General features: G+C 46.0%; 1 long non-coding RNA gene across 1 annotated transcript; it reads right to left on the minus strand.

Moving 5' to 3' along the window:
• Positions 1-1,470: 1,470 nt before the first annotated feature.
• LOC112444175 (uncharacterized) lies at positions 1,471-8,193 on the minus strand. Its single transcript, XR_009492734.1, has 2 exons — positions 2,418-8,193; positions 1,471-1,963 (listed from the first exon to the last, which is right to left on the minus strand). It is a non-coding gene; the product is annotated as an uncharacterized lncRNA (long non-coding RNA).
• Between the last annotated feature and the right edge of the window lie 19,216 nt (positions 8,194-27,409).

Consider the following 27,409-nt stretch of genomic DNA (forward strand, 5'->3'; position numbering starts at 1 on the left):
CCACTGAGTGCTCTGCTGAGGCCGCAGAGCCATCTCTACCATGAGTCTGATGAGTTTCATTAACTATTTACACAGGCCTTGCTAATTGCACAGGGCACTTGGGGAATTCTAAGAGGGTACTCACTTTTAATGGGTGAAGAGAAGTTCTGAGTCTGACAATCCAATTGTAAAACAAACTGGTGAGGGGGATGTAAAATGCTGCAGTGAATATATTAGGCCCCTTTCGCTGTCTGCCTGGCTCACAGGGCAGTCTTTGAGCTCCCAGTCAGGCCCCTTACCCCAATCCCAGCCACAGACACCTAAACCAGCAACCACACCAGATCTGAGTTTGGGAAATCAGATAGATGGTCCTTCCTGGCAGTCTGCTATTGGAGCTCTGCAATCTGGTTACATCTGCACTAGTCTCTCTAATAAAGAGCATCTTATAAATTGTCAAGAAAATTGGGAGGGACTGTTGTCCCCATTTTAATGACATGACATCTTGGACCATAGGACAATGTTTCTCCCACCCCCACCTGTGGACTGAGAAGCAGACTCAGGATGCAAAAATGGAGAAGAATGAAATGGGTGGAAAGAAAGAGACCACTTGGGTATTTGACGGTTTTGCAAGTACTGACTTCAGTACCACTGAGGCTGAAGACTGGGTTTTCCAAAGATGACCAAAACCATGTCTCCCCTGCCACGTGCTGTTCTGACTTCTCACATTGATCTCCCCACCAAGACCTTGATGCCAATCCCTCCCTCTTGAGTCAGAGAGGCTTTTGCGACTTTGAACCAACAGTGCAGCACAACCTGTGGACTGGGTTCCGAGGAAGCACGGCTGTTGCCTCCTAAGCTGGGACACTCTGCTTGGCCGTCCTGAGGCAGTTAGTATGGACCTGACTGCCCAGTGACCACCGCGGTGGGAGGAGCCCAGGCTACATGGAGAGGGCGTGAGGACGGTCAGCCACGGCCCACATGAGGCTCCGCTGACCACCAGCCTCAGCTGGGAGACCCCAGAGTAACAACACCTCCAGGAGCCAACCTTTCCCAGACACTGAATCTTGCAGCCGACACCTCTGCATGGAGCAGAGACAGGTGCCCCCACCCGTGTCCTGTGTGGACTCTGCCTGCAGAACCCAAGAGTATATAAGGTGCTTGTTTCCTTACATGAATGTTGGGGTTGGTGGTTTGCCAGCAATGGGACATACAACAGAGGCCCGGCTTTGCTCCTACCCCAGATAGATGATGGCGACATGGCAGAGTCACAAGAGAAGTAAGGACCACAGGGGAAATTTAGGGGGAAGAGGATTTGTCTGGTTTTGACGGCGGAAGTATCAGGCCACACAGTGCTTTTTCTCTTGGACTCTCTGCTGTGTTTTTCTTCCTGACTTTTTTTGACATCGAATCTATAATACCTGTTTTAGGCAAAATGCAGGATCACATCAGAGCAGAGGTTACTGAATACCATGTGTGATCGTGTGGCACAAATATGTTACAAGTATCTTTAATTACAGTGCAGGACTTGGGTAGAAAATAAGCACTATTTCCTCCCCCCCCCAAAAAAAAATGGACATTGGAGATTTTTTTTATTTTTAGAGTTGATATTTTGAGTAGTTTACCTTCCTAAGTATACAACTATTTTCTGTTAAAAAAAAAAAACAAAAAACCTTCATTTCTTTCCTGATTTCTCTTTCCTACACTTTTCCAGGGCCTGTAGCCGCCCCATCACAGCTCTGAGTGATTTCATTTATTACTGTTTTTCAGCCTCATCGTCCAGGCATTTGGTAAGTCAATGGAGAACTGAACCCTTTCCTAAATTCTGCCAGAAAGCTGATCTTTAAAAAAGAGTTTTGATGCAGGAGTCATTCTGCAGCCACTGTCCATCATGCTTCCCAGCCACAACTCCAGCCGATCGAGAAAGGGGCTGTTCAGGCCACTCACACGTCTCCTCCTGGCAAAAGACAATGATCGCCTTGTGAAACTGCAAAAGAGGCAAACTCAAGTTGTAACTCATCTCTCCACCTTCAACCTTATTAACTGTTTTAAACATAACATTAATAGTAATAATAACAGCAGCAATAACTCAGCAACCACCCCAGCTCCCACTTCCTCAATGATTTCGGTCACTCATCTTCCAAAGGCTATTTGATGGAACGACAGTTTCCAAACCAATGTCATTCCTCTAAGAGTCCTGCCCATGCACCCTAGTAAGACAGCAGCATCCACCCTCCCAGCTGCTCCAGGAACTGTCCTCAACTGGAAGACTCACTTCACCCCCAGGTCATGCTCCCTTCCCGGGGGCACCCCCCTCCAACCATGAGGCAGAGTGTGGGGTCCCAAGAGTAGGACCGAGTCTCAAGTCTCAAGAGGAGCCTGGCACCAGGGTTGCAGTCACAGGAGGTTCACAGTGTCCAGCCCATCCCTGCACCCCTCACCTGTGACAGGTGGTGTGGCTGAGCTTCCATCAAACCTTCTCCTTATAGATCTCAGTATGTTTCTGGGGGAAACCAAAGTACTGTGTATGTAACAGAGAAGGAAAGGCAGCAAAGGCAGAGTCAGCCTGGGTCTGAAGTCCATGTGTCTACTTCAAAGGTAAATGATGACTTGCCGCTTCAATAAGCCTCAAAATACATCCCCCAAATTTATAATAGTTGAAGCGATTTATTGCTATCATCATGAACATTTATAAAATTAATCTAATTATCAATGGTTCCTCTTTTTCACTAAAGAAAAACACACACATATATACATATATATATATATGGTTGAGTCCCTTTGCTTTTCACTTGAAACTATCACAACATTGTTAATTGGCTATATTCCAACTCAAAATAAAAAGCTTAAAAAAAAAAAAAGAAAGAGAAAAAGAAAAAAATCAATGTGTTAGCCTGTCATGTAAAAGGAAAAATATATAATAAAAATACATATTCCAATATGTAAATTCTTGCATACAACTTGCAAAAGTCACAATGAAATCTAATCAGAAACTTTTACTCAGAAAATAATGAAATCTAATCAGAGACTTAGAATGCAGCTGTAACAGTAAAAAATACCCTTGAAGATATATTGAACTGGGTACTGAAAAGCAGTAGAACTCCACTACAGACAGACAAATGAGGTCCCAAATAATCAATTGGTTGGTGGGGCATTATTCTGAAGTTAATAAAATGCCTGGGGCTAGGCTACTCAGCCAAGGGGCTGGGAGATGCAGATCTGATCCGCTGGAGTCCCGGCTGCGGTGTGGTGCCACCTGGTGCAGCCTGCTTACCTAGGCCAGAATCCTAGCCTACATTACTTTATCATACACCTGGAATGGATTAAATAAGCTCATCTCATCCATGTGACCACACGCAACTTTTTTCAGTAGTGCGGTAAGGTAAGAACAAGGTGGGAATCAAAAGCCTGAGTTTCCACTCCTCCCACATCCCCACCAGCCCTGGGTCCTCTTCCAGCTGCTCCCTTATGCCCTGGCCCATTTCCTTATCTGTAGGCTTTCTTTAGAAAGCATCTGTGATGTTCTTCCAAATCTAACACTCTATAACTGCAGGATTGCATCCAGGCCTTTGATGTAATTGTTTCAAGCTCTCGGTAGTATAAAAAATTACAGCAGAGAGTGGGAAATGTCTGGGAGCACTATTTCTACAGAAGCACCCTGGGAACACTTCCCCAATAACATTTTAAAACAATCTGCAATGTACAGAATTAGGAAAACACAGCTCTGTGCTACTCGTGTCCACGGCAACAAACAGCAAGTCTCGCAAATAACAGGCACTCAATAAATTCTACATAAATGAGTAAATTATCATCCTGGTCATCATCTCACAAGAACTCTGCTCATTTAAAGGGAATATGATCAATTTTATCCATCAAAGAAACCCAGGTATCAGATATTTTACCGTCACCTGTCTACCAAGCTACTTGACAAAGATGGTATCCTTCTGGAAAAGACTTCAGTAGAGAAATAATATCTCAATACCTGCCTGTGATATAAATATTTTAACTAAGCCAACATATAGTTTAAATCATCAAGTTGCTGGGAATCTTTCTACATTGTTTTGGAGACAAAGTGCTTTCAAAATGCTTCCTAAAAAGTGGAGGGCTGCAACTGTAGGAGCTGTGTGCTGCAACCCAGGTCTTGTTCTTGGATTTAGATAATAGCACTTTTACAGGTTTTTGATGTTTGGCATCTCAGTGCTTTTCACATAGGTGCAGCCGGGCGTGACTCTTCCCGCCAGGACCTAGGGTGCATACCTGTCTACACATCAGCTCCAGGGTCACCTGCTCTCTCTGACCCTAGGAACAGATGTACACAGTGTTGTCAGCCCAGCCTCTGCCATCACACAACCTTGGATCTGGGGCCCAGCTCTGCTACTGCTTAGAGATATTTCTCATCTGTAGATTGAAAGGTCATACACATAAAACACTCAGCACAGCACCTCACATATATTAAGCACTTACACGTCAGCACATCTTGTTATGATCATGGTAAAGTAGGTCATTTCAAGTCTTTGGAAATCTTTTTCAATCTTTAAAACAAGTTTAAATGATGATTGAGATGTCTGGTTTTGAGATTTTGTAATTCTGTATTCTTCATTTTCCAAGCTGATACAATGTCGAGTGGATTTTTTAGCCTCAGATGTAATCGTTTCCCTGACTTTCAAATGTCCAGCTGGAAAGATCCTGCGGAGGTTTCACCCCAGTAAGCTGGATGCTCTGAGAGCCAGAAAACACCATGGAGACACATACCAAGGGGTCGAGGCCGACTAAAGAGGCTGACGCATCAGCAGAGAAGCCAAGGGTGATGGTTTTCGAATGTGGTTCTGTTTCTGTTGCTCCTTGGAAATGAAGCTATGAAACAAGACCTGGAAACGTGGCAGGTCGAGGAGCGTGGGCCCCTGGACAGAGAGTCATGGGGTCAGGTTTACTTACATGTCTCCCCATAACCTCACTTCTGCCATCTGCACTTGAAGGACTCAATTGGCCCCTCTAAGCAGCTCCACACTCCATGGAGGCCAAAAACAGCACCGTCCAAACCACACACCTGACACAGTGACCCCACCGGGAGGTCAGACCTTGGGGTCAAAGGCCTGCATTACCCCACCAGGCAAGCCATCCAGGCCAGCTGAAGTGCAGGTTGACAGCAGGGAGACCTTGGATGGGCCATAAAGTTGCGGGGGGCGGGGAGGGGGGGGCGGGGATGATGACATTAACTAGGATATTAGCTCCCCTGTGGCAGCAGTGGAGACTGTGGCTTGGCGTCCAGACCCCTTTGCAGCCTTGGGACAGATGGATACTGACTGTCTCCATTTTCTGGGAAGAGGTGAGGACATCTAGTTCCCTGGCTAATTCATCCATGAAGAGCAAAGACATGCCAGGATGTTAAATCAGTTCTCCAAACGTTGGGGACAGACAGCAGCACATTTTCGTATGGGATTGGCTTTCTAGATGACTGTCTTCCTGCACTCAAGTCAGTATGTCACAGATTGAAATACGAATGGGAGGTCCGTTTTGAGATAACGGGGAACCTACAGGACCCTTACCCGTCACCCAAAACTTCTCCTTGGCTTCCAGACTCCTGGGGGGGTGGGGGTGGGTACTGTGATTGGAAATTTGATGAGTAAGCCTTAGGTCCTTGGGAAGCTAAGTAATCTAAATGGGAAAAGAATCTGAAAAAGAATAGATACATGTATATGTATAACTGGATCACTGTGCTGTACACCTGAAACTGACACAACATTGTAAATCCATTCAGTTCGGTTCAGTCGCTCAGTCGTGTCCAACTCTTTGAGACCTCATGGACCGCAGCACGCCAGGCTTCCCTGTCTACCACCAACTCCCGGAGCTTACTCAAACTCCTGTCCATGGAGTTGGTGATGCCATCCAACCATGTCATCCTCTGTCGTCCCCTTCTCCTCCTGCCCTCAATCTTTCCCAGCATCAGGGTCTTTTCCAGTGTGTCAGTTCTTCACATCAGGTGGCCAAAGTATTGGAGCTTCAACTTCAGCATCAGTCCTTCCAATGAATATTCAGGATTGATTTCCTTTAGGACTGACTGGTTTGATCCTTACTGTCCAAGGGACTCTCAAGAGTCCTCTCCAACACCACAGTTCAAAAGCATCAATTCTTTATTGCTCAGTTTTCTTTATGGTCCCACTCTCACATCCATACATGACAACTCTAAAAACCATAGCTTTGACTATATGGACCTTGGTGGGTAAAGTAATGTCTTTGCTTTTTAATATGCTGTCTAGTTTGGTCATAGCTTTTCTTCCAAAGAGCAAGCATTTTTTCATTTCATGGCTGCAGTCACCATCTGCAGTGATTTTGGAGCCCCAGAAAATAAAGTCTGTCACTGTTTCCGCTGTTTCCCCATCTATTGGGGAACCAGATGCCACGATCCCACGTGGATGGGACCAGATGCCACGATCTTAGTTTTTTGAATGTTGAGTTTTAAGCCAGCTTTTTCACTCTCCTCTTTCACTTTTATCAAGAGGTTCTTTAGTTCCTCTTTGCTTTCTGTCATAAGGGTGGTATCATCTGCACATCTGAGGTTATTGATATTTCTCCTGGCAATCTTGATTTCAGCTTGTGCTTTATCCAGTCTGGTATTTCACATGATGTACTCTGCATATAAGTTAAATAAGCAAGGTGACAATATACAGCCTTGATGTACTCCTTTCCCAATTTGGAACCAGTCCGTTGTTCCATGTCTGGTTCTAACTGTTGCTGATTTCAGATTTCTGCTGATACAGATATCTCAGGAGAAAGGTAAAGTAGTCTGGTATTCTGATCTCTTGAAGAATTTTCCACAGTTTGTTGTGATCCACATAGTCAAAGCCTTTAGCTTAGTCAATGAAGCAGATCAACTAAAATCCCCAAAATTAAATCAATTAAATTAAAATTAAATCAACTAATTAAATTAAAATTAAATCTAAATTCACATAAAGTTAAAAAAAAGATATAAACAGCAGCCTCCTCTGGGAACGGGCAGCCTGGGATCCGGTGCTGATCTGAGCGGCTGTGTAAAAAAAAAAAAAAAAGATATAAACAAATGTACTTTTTTTTAAAAAGAGAGTATCTATTCCTTTGCTGCTAAGTTAGTTCCCTCCAATGATTTTTTTCCTAATTGAGTCCAAAATACAACAATGGTAGGACTAAGTGGTTTTGATAGACCCACCAAAAGTCATAAACCACCATAAACCATGTCATAAACCATGCAATGACCACCCCCCCACTGAAGACAACGCCATCACTGTGATGTTTGCAAACATCTCTGAAGTGCCCAGTGATCCTCCCATGGAATCTCTTACGAGACATAAAAACCTCTAGCATGGAAGATAATTGAGTTTTACTCCTATCACGAACATTATCTAATGTTCCTCAGAGGTTTTATGAAACCAGGGAATCACTGTCCAATCCCTACTGCATTTATTCCTGAAAATTGGGCCTTGGTGTTAGAGAGAGACCACAATTACACAGAGATGGCCCCACGAGGGTAAATTTGATCTCATCCACCAGCAAGCAATGAAGACAGCTCACAGCCACAGAGAAGTAAGAGGCAAGGAGGGAAAAGATTGAAAGTGTGTGACTGTAGAAAAGTGTACAAAGAATTTGCTCATCCAGTGATGAGGATGTTAGAGTAAACTCCTGATCTGTTTAACTGAGCAGAAAAAATTAGCTGTCCACCTTAATGAAACTAATTATTACAACTTCAGTATTGCAAATGGCCTTAGGGGTGGGGGGACATTACCAAACCAAACTTGGGTCAGCTCACTAATCAGTAAAGCCAATCTATTGACACCAGGTCATGGTCAAGGAAAGTACAGTGTTTCTTGCAGGCATGAAGCAAGAAGTCCAGGTAGTTCATGCTCAGAATATTTGAACTCCCCAATGGCTTTCAGGGTAAGGAATGAGAGTTTTAGGATGTGTGATAGCCTCATCAGCTTTCTTCTGATTGGCTGGTGGTGAGGTAATCGGGATTCAACATCATCAACCTTCTGGTTCCAGGTAGTCTAGGGGGTCTGCATGCTTGTGGTCAGCATACAGACAACTCTTTCCACCTGGTGGGGGTTTCAACCAGCTCAACCTCTCTGCAACCCAGCTCATAGGAAGTGGCTCAGCCCTTGAGGAGGAACTAAAGGTCCATGACTTTGTTCAATGGCTGAATACTATTATTTTGTCTTACTTGACTGCTTCCCTTTCTTTCTGTGTCTTCTCACTTCTCTGACAAAATTTACTCTTTGGAACTTGGGGAAGTCCTAGGAGGCCAAAGTTCCTCTAAAGACGAGAGGCAGGCAGAGGACATGAGGAGGGGGTCTGTCCTGGGAAGACCCCGCAGGATTCCACTTGGTCACAGGTGACCTAGAGCAGCCTCATTTTGAAGTGAAAAAACAGAAACCCAAAGAAGTTGCATCAATCCCCCCCACTTTGGTGTGGAGCCAGCATGGGAGCCAGCAAGTACTCAAGGGCTCTGGGAACTCCGTCCTCATCTGCAGCCCCAGACACACAGGAGCTGCAGCCGAGCCTGACGAGTGGACCCACTGCCGACAGCTCAGCCAGAGCTGGCTCGACCAAGGCTCATGGGCCTGGTCTTCCCATCACATCTGTCTCTGCGCTCTGACGTCCACCTTGCTCCCTGCACTGCTGTTTGTCCAGAAAGGTACAACCTTTCTTTCCAAAAACATTCTTTTTGTGAACTCAGCCAGGCCAGAGGTCAGTCTTCATTTGTGGTCTAAACTTACAGTTTAGTGCTCCGAAGACATTGTTACATTCTGTATTGGGTATGAAGCTCCCTTCACTCAGACTTCCCTCTAGTCTCTGAAGTCCATCCTCCCGAAGTGACCAGGACTCTCCGAGTTGCTCAGTCTAGTGGAATCCGATCCTTCCTCTCCCATCCGACCATCTGGAGCACTTGGCTCCATGCGCACGATCCCTCCCTCTTGAAACAACACCTTCTGTTGGTTTCCAGGAAAACTCTATTCTCTTGGTTCCCTCCTGCATTTTCCTCTCCATCCTCGCTGCTGGCTCATCCTCCTCCGCCCAGTCATTAAATTCTGAGGCTTCTCCAAGTTCACGCACAGTTCACTATCTCACACTCGATCCCTGCCTGAGAATTCCTGAACCCCAGCTCCACTCTCCTCTGAGATCGTTATATACACAGGCCATTGTCCTCAGAGTCTCTGTAAGGTTTTCAGAAATATACACTCCAAATTCAACACTGTACACATCGAAATTCATAATTCTTCCCCCCGCTCCAGAAACTCATTTTCTTCCAGGGGTGTCAAAGCGAGGGATTAAAGCCACCACCCGCACATGTGGAGACATGAAGACTTGGGGGACACTGACCCTCAGCCTTCCTCTCTCTCATTTCCCGGGACAACCCATCTCCAAGTTAAGGGGACTTGCCTCCCTGGATCTCCGTCAAGTCTCCATCTTCATGTTCCTTCCTCCTGGAATCTATGCTTGCCTCTGCCCCCACCTCCTAACCGGTCCCACCAGACCTGGCTGGTCCCCTGCATCTGCTCTCTACCTGCTAGATACAAAGTTCTTGACCGAATGCAAGTCTGATCAAATCACTCTCTGCCTAAAACCCGTGGGCAGCTGACCTTGGCCCCTCTCAAGGCCCACAGGCTCTCTGTGGTCTGCCCCTCCCTCGGCCATCAGCTTCATCTCTGTCATGACCCCAGGATCCCATGCCTTTGGTGCTCCCCACCCCTACCACGGGGCCCCAGGGCACTCCCCTCCCCCTGAAAGGCATCCTTCATCCTCAGATGGTTAAATCCTATTTCCCCTTCAGCTCTCAGCCAAAACAGCATTCCCAAGACAGTGGTTCCTAAACGCTAGTCCGGTCAGGACCACTCACAGTGCCTTCCAAGCCCCTCTGCCTTCCTTCGGCTGCCCTGCCTGCCACCACTGTCCTTTTACACTTGTGTCTGATATTATGTGGTTGCAGGTCCCTGGACTCTAAGCTCCAAGGGAGTGAGAACCATGCCTAGTCCTCCAAGTCCTGTACAAATCCACAGGGCCCAGGCCAGAGCCTGGCACATAGTAGGTGCTTGATAAACATTTGTTGAATAAATATCAGTGGGTATTTTCCCCCTTTTCCTGCAGACTCTGTGATGTGAAGTGGGTCACTCAGGAGTGGAGAGTTGGTTCTGGAGTTACCAGCCCAGCAGGTCTCCCCTCTTAAGCAACCTGATGTCATCAATGTCACCAAATATCTCTAGTTCCTCCCTTAAGCAACCTGATGTCACCAATGTCACCAAATATCTCAAGCTCCTCTGGCAGAGACAACCTGTCCTTCAGAGACAGATGAGAGGGGCATGGACTCCTCCTGCTTACTGGTAGTAGTACTGGAAGTGTTTTCCTGGGGGAGCTATTGAAACCCCTGAAAAAGTGAGCTTGTGGGTTTCATGAGCTCACATCATCCCTAGGCCTCAGGAGAACAGACCAGGGATGGAGATCACAGCCATGCCCCGGGGCTCCCCGCCCGCAACCCCACATGAGTCACCCCGCAGTGCTGGAAAGAACTGGCTTGACACGGGTTCAGATTCTTCAGCCAACTAAGTAATAAAATGATAAAAGGTCACATTGTCATATTTAGCCTCAGCAACAGGCTATAAATTTGTAAGTGTGCTTTGGAATTAAGCTCCTGCTCTAAAATTTAAAAGGATACTTAGTCACCTTAATTTTTTTTTTTTTCATTTTAAAAACAAATTATTCTCTTTATCCTTTGCAAAGGGAAAAGTCAGGACACCCGACTCCTAGTAAGTTATCTTTGCCAGGACAGCAAGCAGGGATCCATGGGCAACATGAACATTTGGGGTGAGGTGGGGGGAAGGGGGGCCAGGAGTCACTGGTTTGGTCAGAGAGCCTCACTGCAGACAAAGAAGTGATTCCATTACTGTTGGTTATAAGGATGCTTTTGTCTCACCTGAGTGACCTCAAAATGCCTGACCTCAGGTCATCTCTGTCAGGATAAAACTTTAAAAAAGAGAAAAATATTTTAAGGAAAAAGAAATTTTCAACTGGAAGGGATGCAGATCTTTCAGCCACAGTGAAGACACAGAACAGAGCCGTCTCAGAAAGAGGGTCTACAGTATTTGTTTTTCTCTGACTTATTCCCTTATACCCTCAAAGTTCATCTGTGCTGCTGCAAATGGTAGTGATGCCTTCTTTTTGTGGCTGAATAATATTCCATTGTACGGCTAGATCCATGTCCTTTATCCATCCCTCTACCATTGGACACTTACTTAGTTTCCCTGTCTTGACTGTTGTGAATAATGCTGCAAGGAACAGGAAATCCTGCCATTTGCAACAGCATGGAATAAACTCTAGGGCATTATGCTAAGTGAGATAAGTCAAACAGAGAAAAATGAGTACTCTATGAATCTTAAGGGGCTTTCCAGGTGGCGCTAGCGGTAAAGCATCCTCCTGCCAATGCAGGAGTCACAAGAGACGAAGATTCAGTCCCTGGGTGGGCAAGATCTCCTGGAGAAGGAAATGGCAACCCACTCCAGTATTCTTGCCTGGGAAATCCCATGGACAGAAGAGCCTGGAGGGCTACAGTCCATGGGGTCACAAACAGTAGGACACAACTTAATGACTAAACAACAACAACAACAGCATATATGCAGAAATTAATCTCTATGTCCTAACATGGAAGGATCATCAAATATAATGTTATCTGAAGACAGAAAAACACAGAAATACTAGTATTATTTCTCGTTATAATACTTATATACTATAGTGGCATATTACCTCTTTTTTCAGGTTAATGATTGGTGTGTTCACATGGATGAAAGTAAACTTGCAGGGACTTGTATAATTTTTATAGGTATTATAACAGCTCCCCTCCCCCACACACGTGCATAAACTGATCAGGTCGGTAAAGACGAAGAGCCCAGGAGAGGCGTCCTGGTCTCATCCAAAACCAATGCTTGGCCCAGAGGGTGAGTCTAGCACGTTCCCCATGGAAGGCCAGAACCTGCCTTACAGGGAGGAAAAGAAACTTTGGAGAGGGATGACCCACAGGATGGGCAAGGAGATCAGGCGAGGCTTGCGCCCTGAGGGGGCCAGAGGCCACAGAGCAGGACCTTCTGGAATGGGAGGCACACAGTCTCCCGAGATGAGACCCACCGGCTTCCATTTACCTCCCTGCCCACTTCCTCCCAGGATCATTGGAGCAGCTCTGTAAAACCCCCGGGGCGGTGCCGCCAGGGAGGGGCCAAACTGAAGGACCCTCAGAGGCCGAGTGGGTGGGACTTCCGGTGGGCGTGGCTCCCTAGAAGGCCCGGGTGCAGGTGCTGCTGGAAAGGTGCTTCGTCGGGACCAGAAGAAGGTGTGGAAGCCAGGACACCAGCATCCTTGAGCATAAGCAAAGGGCAAATCAGAAGCAACGTGATTTCATGGTGGTGGTTTAGTCATTAAGTCATGTCTGACTCTTGCTCCCCCAGGGCCTACAGCCGGCCAAGATTCTCTGTCCATGGGATTTCCCAGCAAAGAATACTGGAGTGATTTCATGAGGCTCAACCACTCTCAGTGAATTCCATCACTTTGCTCATCTAACTATAGCCTGCTTCTGAAGATGCCAGCAGACTGGACAACAGACTCCCATCCAGGTGGTCCAGGTGCAAGTGACTGTCCCAGCTGGCACCAGCGTGGCAGCCAACCACAGCCCAGCTTTCAAAGGAACCCTGGCTGCAGGTACTGAGGTTTCAGGCACTCCCAACCACAGGCCCTTCCAGGGCCATGACCAGCCGTCCATTTGCCCACAGATGGCCTGAACCCAAGTCCTCTTTCTGCAGAGGCGCCTTTAAGAAGTCTTCCTGGCGCTGTTGCTTTTTTACTTCTGGTAATAGCTCTAGAAGAACAAAGCTCTTTGTTTAAGGGGGGCCCAGGGATCTCCTAATTGCCACAAGGCACATGAGAGGTTCCTAGACTTTCTAAACAGTTTCTCTTTTAACATTAAATATTAAGTTCCTAATGTTTGGCCAAAATGTAGATGCTCCCTCAGGAGGGGGATGTTGTGTTCTCAGGAAGATCACGGAGGCTGGTAAGTGATGCTGCCCCACCCCTCACCTTAGAACCACAGAGCACAGCACACACCCAGGTGGGCACAGGCCGACCTGAGCCCCGAATCCAACAAGGCTGCACTGGAAACACAACAGGCTCCCTCCTCCCATGGCATCGGGGCTTCTGGCTCTCATTAAATCTGTTCCCACACTGCAACAAACTGTGGTCCAGGTACCTGTCCAGCCCAGATTCAATGTATGGGGTCACATTTGTAGGAGTATTTTCAGAATCTGTAGGAGCTCCCATCCACACCACGCCAGGACCACCTCCCCAGCCCCTCTTTATCCCTCAGTGGTTGATACCTCGTTTTTCCCCAGAATTTTCCTTTCGTAACTAATAGCAATTTCAGGGACACTCGACACTGTAACTGAAACCTCAGAAAAGCAGAAGAGATGAGAATGAAGCCCTTTAACCTGAGGACCCAGACACCCCTTCAACCCCTTCAGGCTTTGGCGTTGCTCACGAGCTTTGTGCAAAAGACGAAATCAACATGCCTTTTCCAGACACAAGAACAATTTTCAAGATAATGTGGTGCTTAGGCAGAAAGTCTATACTGTGATAAAAGGTTATCTGGTGACAATTTTATGATACAGACCTCAAATCTTCACACAGAGGGAATCTCTGCTCTGGGCTAACCGGTCATTCTCTGCATGCGTAGGAGACCATGTACGCACCAAGCCCAGTTCACGATGCTGGGCTTCTGCAATGTTCAGGAAAACAGGAAATAACAGAACACCAAAAACCAGCAAAATCAAGCTCTTCCACCTGACTCACACTGCCCTAACTAGTTCTGCAGGACTTAAGCAATTCTGTCTTATATTTGCAGAATGGTCTACAGGGAGTATTTAATCTTCAGGTACGAGTTAGGCATTATTAGCACCATTAAACACTGAGGACCCTGGGAGGTGACTTCTCCAGCCCCTCTGGTTCACAGCACTACATGGGAGCCCTTCTCCAAAGAACCTAAAGCGATAAAAGCACAAGTTCCCATGGCAGCTGCAATGGCTAGACAGATACTGAGCCTTCCATTTGCAACAACCTCAATGGGTAACTCGTGTGGCCAAGCTTATGAGGAGGAAATTATGCTACATTGTCCTTTGAGGACAGGATAAAGGACTCACTTCTCTCACCTGCTTACTCACCCTGGAAACAATTAGAAGGAAATCTTCTTCCACAATTTGAGGAGAACTGGGGTCCAACAAAGTCATTCATTCCTAGAGACCCCTGCACAGGAGCCCCTATTGACTTACTGGACCTGCAGGCGGGGCGGGGGCGGGGAGGCCTCTCCACAGGAGGAAACAAGACAAAGGCACAGGCTGGCCGTGTCAACCTCCAGGTTTCCTGAGAGTCTGGGTTGCCTGGGATGGAGAAGGCACAGCTTAGAGGAACCCGGCCAAGACCCCACCCCTGGGGGAGTGAAAATGAGAGGACAGGACCAGGCCACCCAGACTCTTAGGAAAAATTAAGCTTATTCATAAGCATCTGCCTTTACTCCAGCAGAAAAGGAGTGACAGGAAACCAACTCTGTCATTTTATCTCCTTTTAAAAAACACTTTGGGCTTCCCTGATACCTCAGTTGGTAAAGAATCCGCCTGCACTGCAGGAGACCCCAGTTCAGTTCCTTGGTCAGGAAGATCTGCTGGAGAAGGGATAGGCTACCCAGTCCAGTTTAAATCTGGTATAAGTGAAGGCTTACTTTTGATTGTGTCACTTTTCAATCCAAGACATTTTTATAATAGAACTTTGACTCTACTAATAACTAGCCACAAGCTGCCACAATGATAAACGGTGTACTCCAAGACACACAGGCCGGCCTGGGCACCTGGGGGGCATCCCCACTGAGGAGCACCTGCCATCCTGTCTGCCACTTGTCGGGGCTGGAAGACTTTTGGGACCACTGCAGACTCCAGCTTTAGCTGGGGGTGGTCCATCTGCAAAGCAGGAGGAGGTGAGGACAAAGGAGGTCCTTTCACCTCCTGTTTTGAAGATGACAAAGCTCAGCTCTGAAGGAGCCCAACTTCACATCCCGAGGGGCTGCGGCTGACCCAGAGGACTCCCACCAGGGCCCTCCTCTTTCCTCTCTCTGGTGCCCTCCCCCACACCGAAGACCCCCACCCCTTCCTGGTTGAAGAGGGGCGAGTCCAGCACCAAGAGGAAAGTGAGACCCCCGGGTAATGGGAGGACCTCAGCCATGTGGCTTTGCCGCCATTTAGATGTGTGTTCGCAGGAGCAGAAGGGTTATGACTGCTGTGGCCCTGTGGCTTCAATGGAAACAAAATTATTAATAGGAAAACCATTTATTTCCACTTCACCTTCTGATGTAGTGAATGAGCTTTTGGCAGCTGGCTCTAGTTTGCTTTGCTAATTTTAAAATGAGTCTGCATTCCGGAGCGGGTGCCCGGGAAGCGCTGTGAAGGCCACCCTGTGAGGCCACACCAGGGCCACTACTAACCCTGTCCCCTCCCAGGGCCACATGGCTGATGCGTCCTTCCTCCATGCTCCTCGCTCTGGGGTAAAGTAACTTGGTCCAGGATCTAAATGTTGGTTATTTGTAATGTGCTTCTCTCAAAACTAACAGATCCAACAAAATTGGAATGATTTGGTAAATTATAGTATACAAGTGTGCTATAGTTCTATGTAACAACTTTTTAACATGAAGTAGGTTTATATGAACTGATTTGAAAAAAAATATTGTTAAGCAAAAAGAGACTCTGTCAATGTATACAGTGCAATCCAATATAGTAGAAGCACCATAAAACCATGTCTATGACATGCACGTGGTTGGATGGAGGGGTACAGGGGACAGTCCGGTGTGACAGCAAGCTATCAGCCATGGTGATGCCAGGAGACAGCTAGAGGGGAGGGGGGAGTCTCATTGAACTCATACACTTCAGAAGAGTGAAGTTCTATTAAAAAATTTTTTTCCTTTTTGCATTTTTGTTTTTTCTAAAATTTTCTGTTATATTTCCATAAAACTATTTTGTTTAACATTTTTAATGAAACCCTGTCTCCCAACCTCCCATCTCCACTCCTATCAGAGAGGCCTGCCTGGTTCAGGCTGCAGAATCAAGGCTCTCAGCAGTTTCTCTGGGCCTTTGTATCCCATTGAAACCGCAGAGGAGTAGACAGGCGTGGACCTGGGGCCACAAAAGACTGAGAGCCTGAGGTCATCACAGCCCATCCCCATCAAGGCGAGGGAGTCCAGTCCAAACACACATGTGGCAAATCTGTGACAAACAGCTTATCTTTGTGGGTCTTCCTTACCAAGAAAGAGACCAAGATTGTAAAAACCAGGACATCACATCACTGTGATGTGGCTTAGAAGCAGTCTCTCCAAACACATTGTCAAGGGCAGAGCATTTCCCAGCCCTCATTGTGCTCCAGAGAGCAGTGTGATTGACTTCACTCCACAGAGGGAAGAACAGGCTTCAGAAACAATTAAGTCCAAGCATGTCTCATATTGCCTTTGATTTCACTTAGATGTCCTTCAACAGATGAACAGATAAAGAAGCTGTGATAGGTATACACAATGGAATATTACTCAGCTATAAAAACGAACACAAATAAGGTGGATGAACCTAGAGCCTATTATGCAGAGTGAAATAAGTCAGAAAGAGAAAGACAAATATCATATATTAATGCATATATATGGAATCTAAATAGATGGAACTGGTGAACCTATTTGCAGAGCAGCAATGGAGACACAGATATAGATAACACACTTGTGGACACAGTCTACAATTTGGACACAAATTGCCTGCAATCTCCACTTCTAAAGAAGAGAATAAGTTAGGCTTCCTCCCGCCCTCTCTAGAGTCTATGTCACTTAATATCTCAAGACGGCTCCTTTTTCTAATTCATTGGGTCTTTTCAAGGAGAACTAAAAGGATCTTTCAAGCTGCAATAAAACAACTTGTATTATGATGTTTATTAGGACTTTCCAGGTGGCTCAGCGGGTAAGAATCTTCCTGCAACATAGGAGACCCAGTTTGATCCCTGAGTCGAGGAAGATCCCGTGGAGAAGGAAATGGCAACCCACTCCAGTATTCTTGCCTGGAGAATCCCATGACAGAAGAGCCTGGAGGGCTAAAATCCATTGGGTCGCAAAGAATCAGACACGACTGAGCAACTGAGTGCAAGTGCACAGTTGCACATTCTATAATGTTTATTATTTGTGTCTGTGAGTTTATGCTTATGTGTACATTTTATGGTACACAAGAAGCCATGTTATAACAATAAAAGATGAGTAAAACCACAGAGGACTCTGACACATCTGATCTTCTACTTCTGGGGAAAGCCTGTCGCCCACTGCTGTAACAGGGCGAGCACACACTCCCTGAACTCCTGCCATGGACTCTGGGGTGTGGATTAGTTGTCACTGTCCTCCAGGAGTGGTTCTGAGCCTGTCCACAATGCTGCTGTGTGTGTGTCGTTCCTCTGATCCACCTCATGGAAATGGGTATGCTTATTGCCTCCACCTTCCCAGATATGTTTTCATTTTTTTCATCCTCTTCCCCATATCTGCCAGGCACTTTCTACCTGCTTTGATCACCTAATTTACATCCTGAATCCTCCCTTAGTCCTAAGACTGAATTTACATCTCAGTGGAGCCATGTCTGCCAAAAAATATCACGTTATTCAGTTTTTTTTCTAGTCTTTATTTTTTTTCAAGCTGAAATCTTTTTTATTAAATTTATTTTTGAGTGAAACAAAGATGAATATTTTTAATGATAAAAGGTACAATTCATAAAGAAGATAGACATCATAAACCATTAGACACCTAAGTTTGTGTGTCTTTATAAGTTGGAAAATAAAGTGGCTTGGAAAAATAGCCCTTTCTTAACATGAGAATTATAAATCCTCCAGCTCCACTGAGGAGGTGAAGAAGACTGGAAAGAGCTCACCTTAAGTGCAGATGGCAAATTAATTTACTATAAATGTGCTGGCTGTCTATCACTTGGCCAAGCTGAACCTCCAGGGCAGTTATTTTCCAGGGACTAAAAGAGTCCCTACAGAAACACGACATCAAGAAAAGTGTCTCAGGAGATGGAGCTTTCAGAAGACGACTGAAAAGATCCCCAGGGATGTTTGGGGTAATCTACAGTGAGTTCTCAAGCCACATGGGGCCTGGTTATGGGGTGGGTGGGGATGGGCGTCCCTGCAACCTGCATTGCACCCATGGATTCACTCAGTGGGTTTCAGGTGATCCATGCCTGCTCTGAGACAAGGCTACCAAGGCCTAATATCATGTCATTTGAGTAACTTTAGATCTGCTCACGGTGTTTCTTTCAGCACGTTTGGAAATGCCTACGTCTGGTGCAGGGTTTGTTCCTACAAATGTTGGAGTTTTACAGGCAACCTGGGAAAACCACAACACAGAGCGTACAGTAAAACCAAGATTTCTGGGAGAAGCATCAATAACCTCAGATATGCAGGTGACACCACCCTCACAGCAGAAAGCAAAGAGGAACTAAACAGCCTCTTGAGGAAAGTGAAAGAGGAGAATGAAAAACTTAAACCTCAACATTCAGAAAACTAAGATCATGGCATCTGGTCCCATCACTTCATGGCAAACAGGTGGGGAAACAGTGGAAACAGTGACTGACTTTATTTTGGGGGGCCCAAAATCACTGCAGATGGTGATTGCAGCCATGAAATTAAAAGCACTTACTGCTTGGAAGAAAAGTTATGACCAACCTAGATAGCATATTGAAAAGCAGAGACATTACTTTGCCAACAAAGGTCTGTCTAGTCAAGGCTATGGTTTTTCCAGTGGTCATGTATGGATGTGAGAGTTGGACTATAAAGAAAGCTAAGCACCAAAGAATTGATGCTTTTGAGCTGTGGTGTTGGAGAAGATTCTTGAGAGTCCCTTGGACTACAAGGAGATTCAACCCGTCCATCCTAAAGGAGATCAGTTCTGAGTGTTCATTGGAGGGACTGATGTTGAAGCTGAAACTCCAATACTTTGTCCACCTGATGTGAAGAACTGATTCATTGGAAAAGACCCTAATGATGGGAAAGATTGAAGGCAGGAAGAGAAGGGGACAACAGAGGACAAGATGGCTGGATGGCATCCCCGACTCAATGGACATGAATTTGGGTAAACTCTAGGAGTTGGTGATGGACAGGGAGGCCTGGCATGCTGCGATGCATGGGGTCACACAGAATCGGACATGACGGAGCGACTGAACTGAACTGAATGGTAAAACCACAGCTTCTGCCTCCACCTTCACATCAGATAAACTGAGAGATCAGTGCAAATAGGCCTGGCCTTTTCTATTGGGATGACCATCAGGATTAGTCAGTGGATCTGAACAACTTTCAGAGTGGGCCACAGCCCCTCCCCCAAATGTGCTCACAGCGGAAAAGAGAGGCAGGTGGATGGGGCAATGCCTCGGAGGGAGCATCAGAGGAGGTCAGTCCTCAGGGGCTGTGGACTCCGTCAGCGCAAAGCAGAGGAGCATCTGCGTTCAAACTAGGCAACTAGACAGGGTGGCTTCTCCTCTCAGGGCTCCCCCTCCTCCCGAGAGCACCACCTCTGGAGACCTTAGGGAAGGGAAAGCTGCTTCGGTCCTCAGGATGCGCTGGACTAAAGCATCGAGCAGACGTGATGTCAAAGCAGGGATGACTCTGCCCCTGCGACCGGAGAAGGGCGGACCAACTACAGGATGCAGAGGACAGTGGGAGTGAGGGGTCACCCGGAAGGGACAGCTCATTCTGTGTTGTGCATGGCAGTCATTGGCCATGTTCGCCCCTGGGAGGGGTGGCTGGAGATGGGCACCAGGGAAAGACTAGACGTGAGGCCACAGACTTCTGCCTCCTCCTCAATTTCATTGGAAATGGACTAAGGAAATGGGACCAAAGGACAAAAGAAATCAAAATTTGGCGGAAGTGTGGGGGAAAGAGGGATGGAAAGAAATCTTTATTATTTTAATATAAAAGAAATAATGGGTATATTACGGGTTGCTCATAAAAACTAGAATTTGTGGAAAATAAACATTCCTCCAAAAAAGAGAAAGAATGATATTGAAATAATTTTCAAAAGAGAGCTTTTGCTAATTTTCTGGGCCATGTAATTTAGAATACAGAGGAAGACTGAAGATGATGGAAATAACATCCACAAGGCAGATTTTGCTTCTTGGAAGAAGACATGTGCCCATAGCAGCGACAGCTCAGGACTCTCAGCAACTCTGACACCTCCTCAGTGCAACCTCTGTCCATCTGGGAGGACAACCCTGGGAGGACTATTTAATGACACATGTGGAAACATTCAGTGGATTCCCAGGGTCCGGCTGTCTGGTCAGTCCCTCCGTCCACTGCCTGTCCTCAGGTTTCCTCCTGGAGCATTCTGTGCTCAGGACCCCATCACCTGATCTGGAGGCCACTCAAGGAGCAAAACCTGGTTCCTTTATATTATTTTTGGACTCACCATCTTAATCAACGAATGACCAAATAGAATCCCTAGTGCCTAACAGGGTCACCTTGGTCTCCAGACCACAGACACTCCAGGCCATCCCTAGCTGGCTGGGGGTTGCATAGGAGGACCCCCAGCCCACCTCTGAGCCCAGGACTCCTGGCTCAGTGTCTCTGATTATCTTCCAAGCTGGACGCCAGCTGGGAGGAAACATGGCCTGGGGGGCCACTTGATGAAGTGTTAGTTGGAGAATTTTCCACCGAGCATATTTTGCAGTGCCATTAAGGAGGGAGGAAAAAGCCCAGTATCTCTCTGCAGATATTCTGTGGGGCAAAGGCCCGTTGTGTGAAGACAAGTGGCCCACAGGCCCCCACAGTGGACAAGACAAAAGTCTACAAACGAGCATGACCAGGGGACTAGGAGGCTCCCAGTTTGTCCCAGATTCAGGCTTTGCTTGCACGCCCTGGGAGGTGTCTGCAGAGATTTCAGAGGCCCTGAGAGGCAGCACCAGCCGAGGGAGGGTTCAAAGCGGAAAGGAGACACCTGTCCTGTCTTCCTCCCTATCTCGTTGTCAGGCAGCAGCTTCACCAGGTTTCCCTGGGGCCACCTCTGGGGTGCTTAAGCCCACTATGTCCACAACCTATATATATGTATTTATGGCTGCACGGGGTCTTCACTGTGGCACACAGTCTTTCTCTAGTTGTGGGAGGGGGGCTACTCTCTCTAGCTGCAGTGCACAGGTTTTTCATGGTGGTATCTTCTCTTGTTGCAGAGCACGGCTCTAGGCACGCGGGCTTCAGTAGTCGTAGCTCGAGGGCTTTGTTGCTCCAAGCCACGTGGGATCTTCCCGGACCAGGAATCGAACATGTGTGCCCTGCATTGGCAAGGCGATTGTTAACTGCTACAGCACCAGGGAAGTCCCACCCCCTATATTTACTAATAGTTTTATTGGGAACACAAACTCTCTTCTTCCCTTATTTACTGTCCAAGGTGGCTTTCACCTACAGGACCTGGTGGGGTGGGGGCAGGACCCACGTGGCTGCCAGACTGAAGGTTCTCACGCTCTGGCCCTGGACAGAAGAGTCTGCCAGGCCCTGGTTGAGAGGTCGGTACTAGGCCTGGTCAGCTCCTACTTGATCAACCCCCACCCCGAGCTGCCCCAGGCTCTGCCTCCCCCTCTGCTCTGATGCTGCAGATGTGGGTTTCCCACACACACGCAGGCCCAGATGTCCTTCCTGCAGGAGAAAGACAGAAGGAAACATGTCCTCTTTCATCTCATCTGACAGACACTGAAGGCGTTGGCGGGGTCAGGTTCATCCCTGGGCACTGGGCGTGTTCTGGGTGGGGACTGGGGAGCCAGTAACTTTAAATAAGAAGTTTGGAGGAGGCGCTGCTCCAGGAAAAGCATCTCAGCGGCCTCAAGCTGCCCGGTGGTCCTGGCATGGGCTCAACCTGACCCCCTCCTTGACAGGAAGGGACTCGGAGGCCTGGAGGAGGTTCCTTGGGGGCTGTTCCACGCCCTCCCTGTGCGTGACACGACATCTCCCCATTTTTGGTGTTAAAAGGAGTGCCTGGATGTATTCTAACTCTGGATGAAGGGCACTCTGAAATCTGGCAACTTAAGTTTTTTCTCCAGAGTACGATTTAAATCCCCTAATTAATCATCCACGCCTGCCCGGCAGAGAGGCACTTTCAGCTCACAGGGAGTTCAGCTGGTCCAAGCTCTGAAGTGAGTTTTCAAGCCTGGCAGTGTCCTTCTGTGCTGAAAGCAAAGGTTTGATTTCCTACCAAAATTATAACTTTCATGGGAACAAAGGGTAACATAAGATTTGCAAAGCTTTTTGTTTTCTTGTTAATAAGAGAATGTATTTAATGTTAAAATTATCACGATTAATAGTGTTTTTCTTGAACTGGTGAAGCTGACCCACTGGACAGGAATGCCGAGTTTATGGCGTTGGATATTAAAAACCCTTTTCAATCATTATTGGCCCTAAAATCAAAGCTATAAACACCCTATGTTGGAAAATACATTCTGCTTTCTGTCTGATGTTTAATTCCAATGAGATGGAATGTTGGATAAGAATTTCTTGGTTATTGATGAGCAGAAAATTTTGACTTTCCAGAAAGAGAAATTTCTTTTCATCTATAAATTTTTACATAAATGATTTACTCAAGACATACATAATATGGAATGCTGAAAGATAGAGAAAAGCATTAAAATATTAAAGCCTTTAATTCTGATTTAGTGAACTCTTTAGCTATTCTTTTGAGCCAAGTTCCTTCACAAATATCATGACTTAATCATCACAGTGAAATGGGCACATGAGCCCACTTTACAGATGAGAAAGCATTATCTCATTACCTTTTCCCAAGGTCATATAATACTTAGTACAGATCCGCTGGATCATGGAAAAAGCAAGAGAGTTCCGGAAAAACATCTATTTCTGCTTTATTGACTATGCCAAAGCCTTTGACTGTGTGATCACAATAAACTGTGGAAAATTCTGAAAGAGATGGGAATAACAGACCACCAGATCTGCCTCTTGAGAAATTTGTGTGCAGGTCAGGAAGCAACAGTTAGAACTGGACATGGAACAACAGATTGGTTCCAAATAGGAAAAGGAGTACGTCAAGGCTGTATATTGTCACCCTGTTTATTTAACTTATATGCAGAGTACATCATGAGAAATGCTGGGCTGGAAGAAGCACAAGCTGGAATCAAGCTTTCTGGGAGAAATATCAATAACCTCAGATACACAGATGACACCACCTTTATGGCAGAAAGTGAAGAGGAACTAAAAAGCCTCTTGATGAAGGTGAAAGTGGAGAGTGAAAAAGTTGGCTTAAAACTCAACATTCAGAAAACGAAGATCATGGCATCCGGTCCCATCACTTCATGGGAAATAGATAGGGAAACAGTGGAAACAGTGTCAGACTTTATTTTTCTGGGCTCCAAAATCACTACAGATGGTAACTGCAGCCATGAAATTAAAAGACGCTTACTCCTTGGAAGGAAAGTTATGAGCAACCTAGATAGCATATTAAAAAGCAGAGACATTACTTTGCCAACGAAGGTTCATCTAGTCAAGGTTATGGTTTTTCCAGTGGTCATGTATGGATGTGAGAGTTGGACTGTGAAGAAGGCTGAGTGCCGAAGAATTGATGCTTTTGAACTGTGGTGTTGGAGAAGACTCTTGAGAGTCCCTTGACCTGCAAGGAGATCCAACCAGTCCATTCTGAAGGAGATCAGCCCTGGGATTTCTTTGGAAGGAATGATGCTAAAGCTGAAACTCCAGTACTTTGGCCACCTCATGCGAAGAGTTGACTCCTTGGAAAAGACTCTGATGCTGGGAGGGATTGGGGGTAGGAGGAGAAGGGGACGACAGAGGATGAGATGGCTGGATGGCATCAGTGACTCGATGGACGTGAGTCTGAGTGAAGTCCGGGAGCTGGTGATGGACAGGGAGGCCTGACGTGCTGCAATTCATAGGGTCGCAAAGAGCCGGACACGACTGAGCGACTGATCTGATCTGATCTAATCTGAGACATCCCATTAAATAACACTGATTCAAAATAGGTTTTATAAAATGCAAACATGATGAAAATCCGAAAAGCTAAAGAATATTGTAGTGCAATTTGTTTGTATTTTCTTAACTAATATTTCCGAATTCATACTGTGAAGATCACAAGCGCTAATGCAAAGCATCAAAGAAAACAGGATTCGGCCACTGTTGACTGTTACTGTCGCTATCTCAGAGGACTGGTTGGCAGGAAAGAACGCAGAGAAGCCTTTTCTCTTGAGTCTCAACTGTTTCAGAGTCTGCTGTGCAGTCAGGCAGACGCTGGAGGGTAGACTGGCTGGTGAGCGCCCTCTGGTGGCACTTTGTGAAAGCTCATTGGGTCTTCACGTTTTGGGGGGCTTCCCTGGTGACTCAGACAGTAAGGAATAGGTCTGCAACGCAGGAGACCCAGGTTCCATCCCTGGAGGAGTAAATGGCTACCCACTCCAGTGTTCTTGCCTGGAGAATTCTATGGACAGAGGAGCCTGGCGGACTACAGTCTATAGAGTCACAAAGAGTCAGACAGGACTGCGTGACTCAGCGATTAACATTTGGAGACCCGCAGGAATGCTGTTCTGTCTCACCTCTATCCTCAAGGGTGGTCGAGATAACCCTTTAGGACAGGAACGCTCTCGGTCTGATGAGTGACTTGACTTTTCAGCCCTCACTTCAATGCAACAGTGGCCCAAATTGTGTCAAATTATATAGAAATGTGTATCTCACAATATTGTAATTATCAATCAGTTTAAAACAAATAAAGAAAAAATCACCTAAAGAAAAAAAAAAAGTGTCTCATACTGCCACCCAGACTCCCCAGAAGACTGATTTTGATGGTCTAAAATATTTTACCTCCTAATGAGTGTTTTCAACAATTATCTGTATGAGAAGAGGATGAGAGCTTTTGAGGGTCCCAGCTAAACAATTTAAGCAGAACCGTTACCCCTGCTCTGAACCCCCATAGTCCCATCCAAGACCCCGAAGAACCAGCTGCCATCGCCTTAGCAGGCCACCCCTACCCTCTGGCATCCACCAGGAGTCACAAATTAAACCCACACTTATAAATGTTTCTAGGAATTTGCTTCCTGGGCTCAAACACTAAGTTTTTAAAACTCCTTTTAACTTATCCAAAAATCAACAGAGGGTTAGTATTTTCTGCTTGCTAGACTGTTAACTTGGCAATTTGTTCTCAATGCGAGACCGGGTACAAAGAGACCAATTCAAAGCATGTATTTATTCATGTCTAAAGCTGGAACATCTATGGAATGTTCACATTTTAGCACTCTGAGGAAGGCAAAAAAAAAAAAAATTATATTTAAATGTCCCTGTGAAAAACAATCTGTTTCTTTATCAGAATGCCCTATGAACTTTAGTGATAGTGTTGATGAATTTTTAAACTAAGAAGTTGAAATAAATGAAAGGATTCAAGAAAAAAATGGCATTTCCTAGAGGCTCCTTTCCAAAACTGAGTTTGCCTTATTGAAAACTTCAGGAAGAAGTGCAACTGTCTGTGAAGGGTGTGGGCTGGACAGGGTGACCCTCATCACACACGCTCTGTGCCCAAGTTCAAGTTTAGCACTAAATTGTGTATTTTACTGTATCAACATCTCTAATTCACAGCCTACCTCTCCCAATTTCAGACATACGTCCACGTCTCTGTCATTATTTTTACTACTTGTTCTATTAGGAATTTCTCCAAATATCAGCTCTGACAAAGAAAAAATAAGCTTGCCTTCCCAACAGGTGACCTTGTATTTGCTTCGAATCTCAGGCTGAACCAGCTGGTTGACTAAGAAGCCTGTGTTGTTTCTGCTGCTGGAAATCCTTCTGGATTTCCTTTCCTGTCTCAAGTAGAGCCATTTCTAACTTAATACAAACAAGAATACTCCAAAACTTCATTTTCCATGGATGATTTAAGACCTCAATCACATTACCCCCGTAGAAATGCAATTAGAAATGGTTGTTTTCTAAAGTTAGTCTGTGAATGATGGTTGTAATGTGCATTACCATGGAGGCTGAGGGTCCCAGGTCCCCACACAGGAGAGACTTGTGACCACTCTCACCTGCATTTCGTTGAAAGTCTCTGAAGGGGTGAACCCAGCTCAGATGTGAAAGGAGAGTCTGAGCACAGACAGCAACCCAGACGACTCCCTGAGTCTCAGTTCCCTAGTATTCTGACCTTGGGGTCATTCAGAAATGTCCACTCAACAGATCCTTAGCCCTGACTGTGGCCATGATGCTACCGTGGCCAGTCCCCTGGTCATGTCTCCCCCCATCCACAGTTCACACAGCAGCCCAGCTGACTGCCGACGGACACACTCCTCCACCATACAATTTACCAGGCCAGTGCCTGGTATCCAAACTAGAAATCCATTCTCTCATTCAAAAAAAATGTATTAAGCTTCAGTAGCTGGTGATGGATATGGAAACATGAATATAATGTGATTAGACTTGTGAAAACTGCCTGTACCCCTGCTTCAAATAAATGTCACCTACCAACTCACCAGTGATTAGATGCAGAGTGACCTGGAGAGTTTTTTTTTTTTTTTTTTGAAAGAAAGTAAGAGATATTATTTTATTTTTTTTATTGTTCTTTTTTTTTAATTTTATTTTATTTTTAAACTTAACATAATTGTATTAGTTTTGCCAAATATCAAAATGAATCCGCCACAGGTATACATGTGCTCCCCACCCTGAACCCTCCTCCCTCCTCCCTCCCCATACCATCCCTCTGGGTTGTCCCACTGCGCTAGCCCCAAGCATCCAGTATCGTGCATTGAACCTGGACTGGCATCTCGTTTCATACATGATATTTTACATGTTTCAATGCCATTCTCCCAAATCTTCCCACCATCTCCCTCTCCCACAGAGTCCATAAGACTGTTCTATACATCAGTGTCTCTTTTGCTGTCTCGTACACAGGGTTATTGTTACCATCTTTCTAAATTCCATATATATGCGTTAGTATACTGTATTTGGTGTTTTTCCTTCTGGCTTACTTCACTCTTTATAATAGGCTCCAGTTTCATCCACCTCATTAGGACTGATTGAAATGTATTCTTTTTAATGGCTGAGTAATACTCCATTGTGTATATGTACCACAGCTTTCTTATCCATTCATCTGCTGATGGACATCTAGGTTGCTTCCATGTCCTGGCTATTATAAACAGTGCTGCGATGAACATTGGGGTACACGTGTCTCTTTCCCTTCTGGTTTCCTCAGTGTGTATGCCCAGCAGTGGGGTTGCTGGATCATAAGGCAGTTCTATTTCCAGTTTTTTAAGGAATCTCCACACTGTTCTCCATAGTGGCTGTACTAGTTTGCATTCCCACCAACAGTGTAAGAGGGTTCCCTTTTCTCCACACCCTCTCCAGCATT

Source organism: Bos taurus, chromosome 24 (assembly GCF_002263795.3).
Source record: "Bos taurus isolate L1 Dominette 01449 registration number 42190680 breed Hereford chromosome 24, ARS-UCD2.0, whole genome shotgun sequence".
Lineage (NCBI taxonomy): Eukaryota > Metazoa > Chordata > Mammalia > Artiodactyla > Bovidae > Bos > Bos taurus.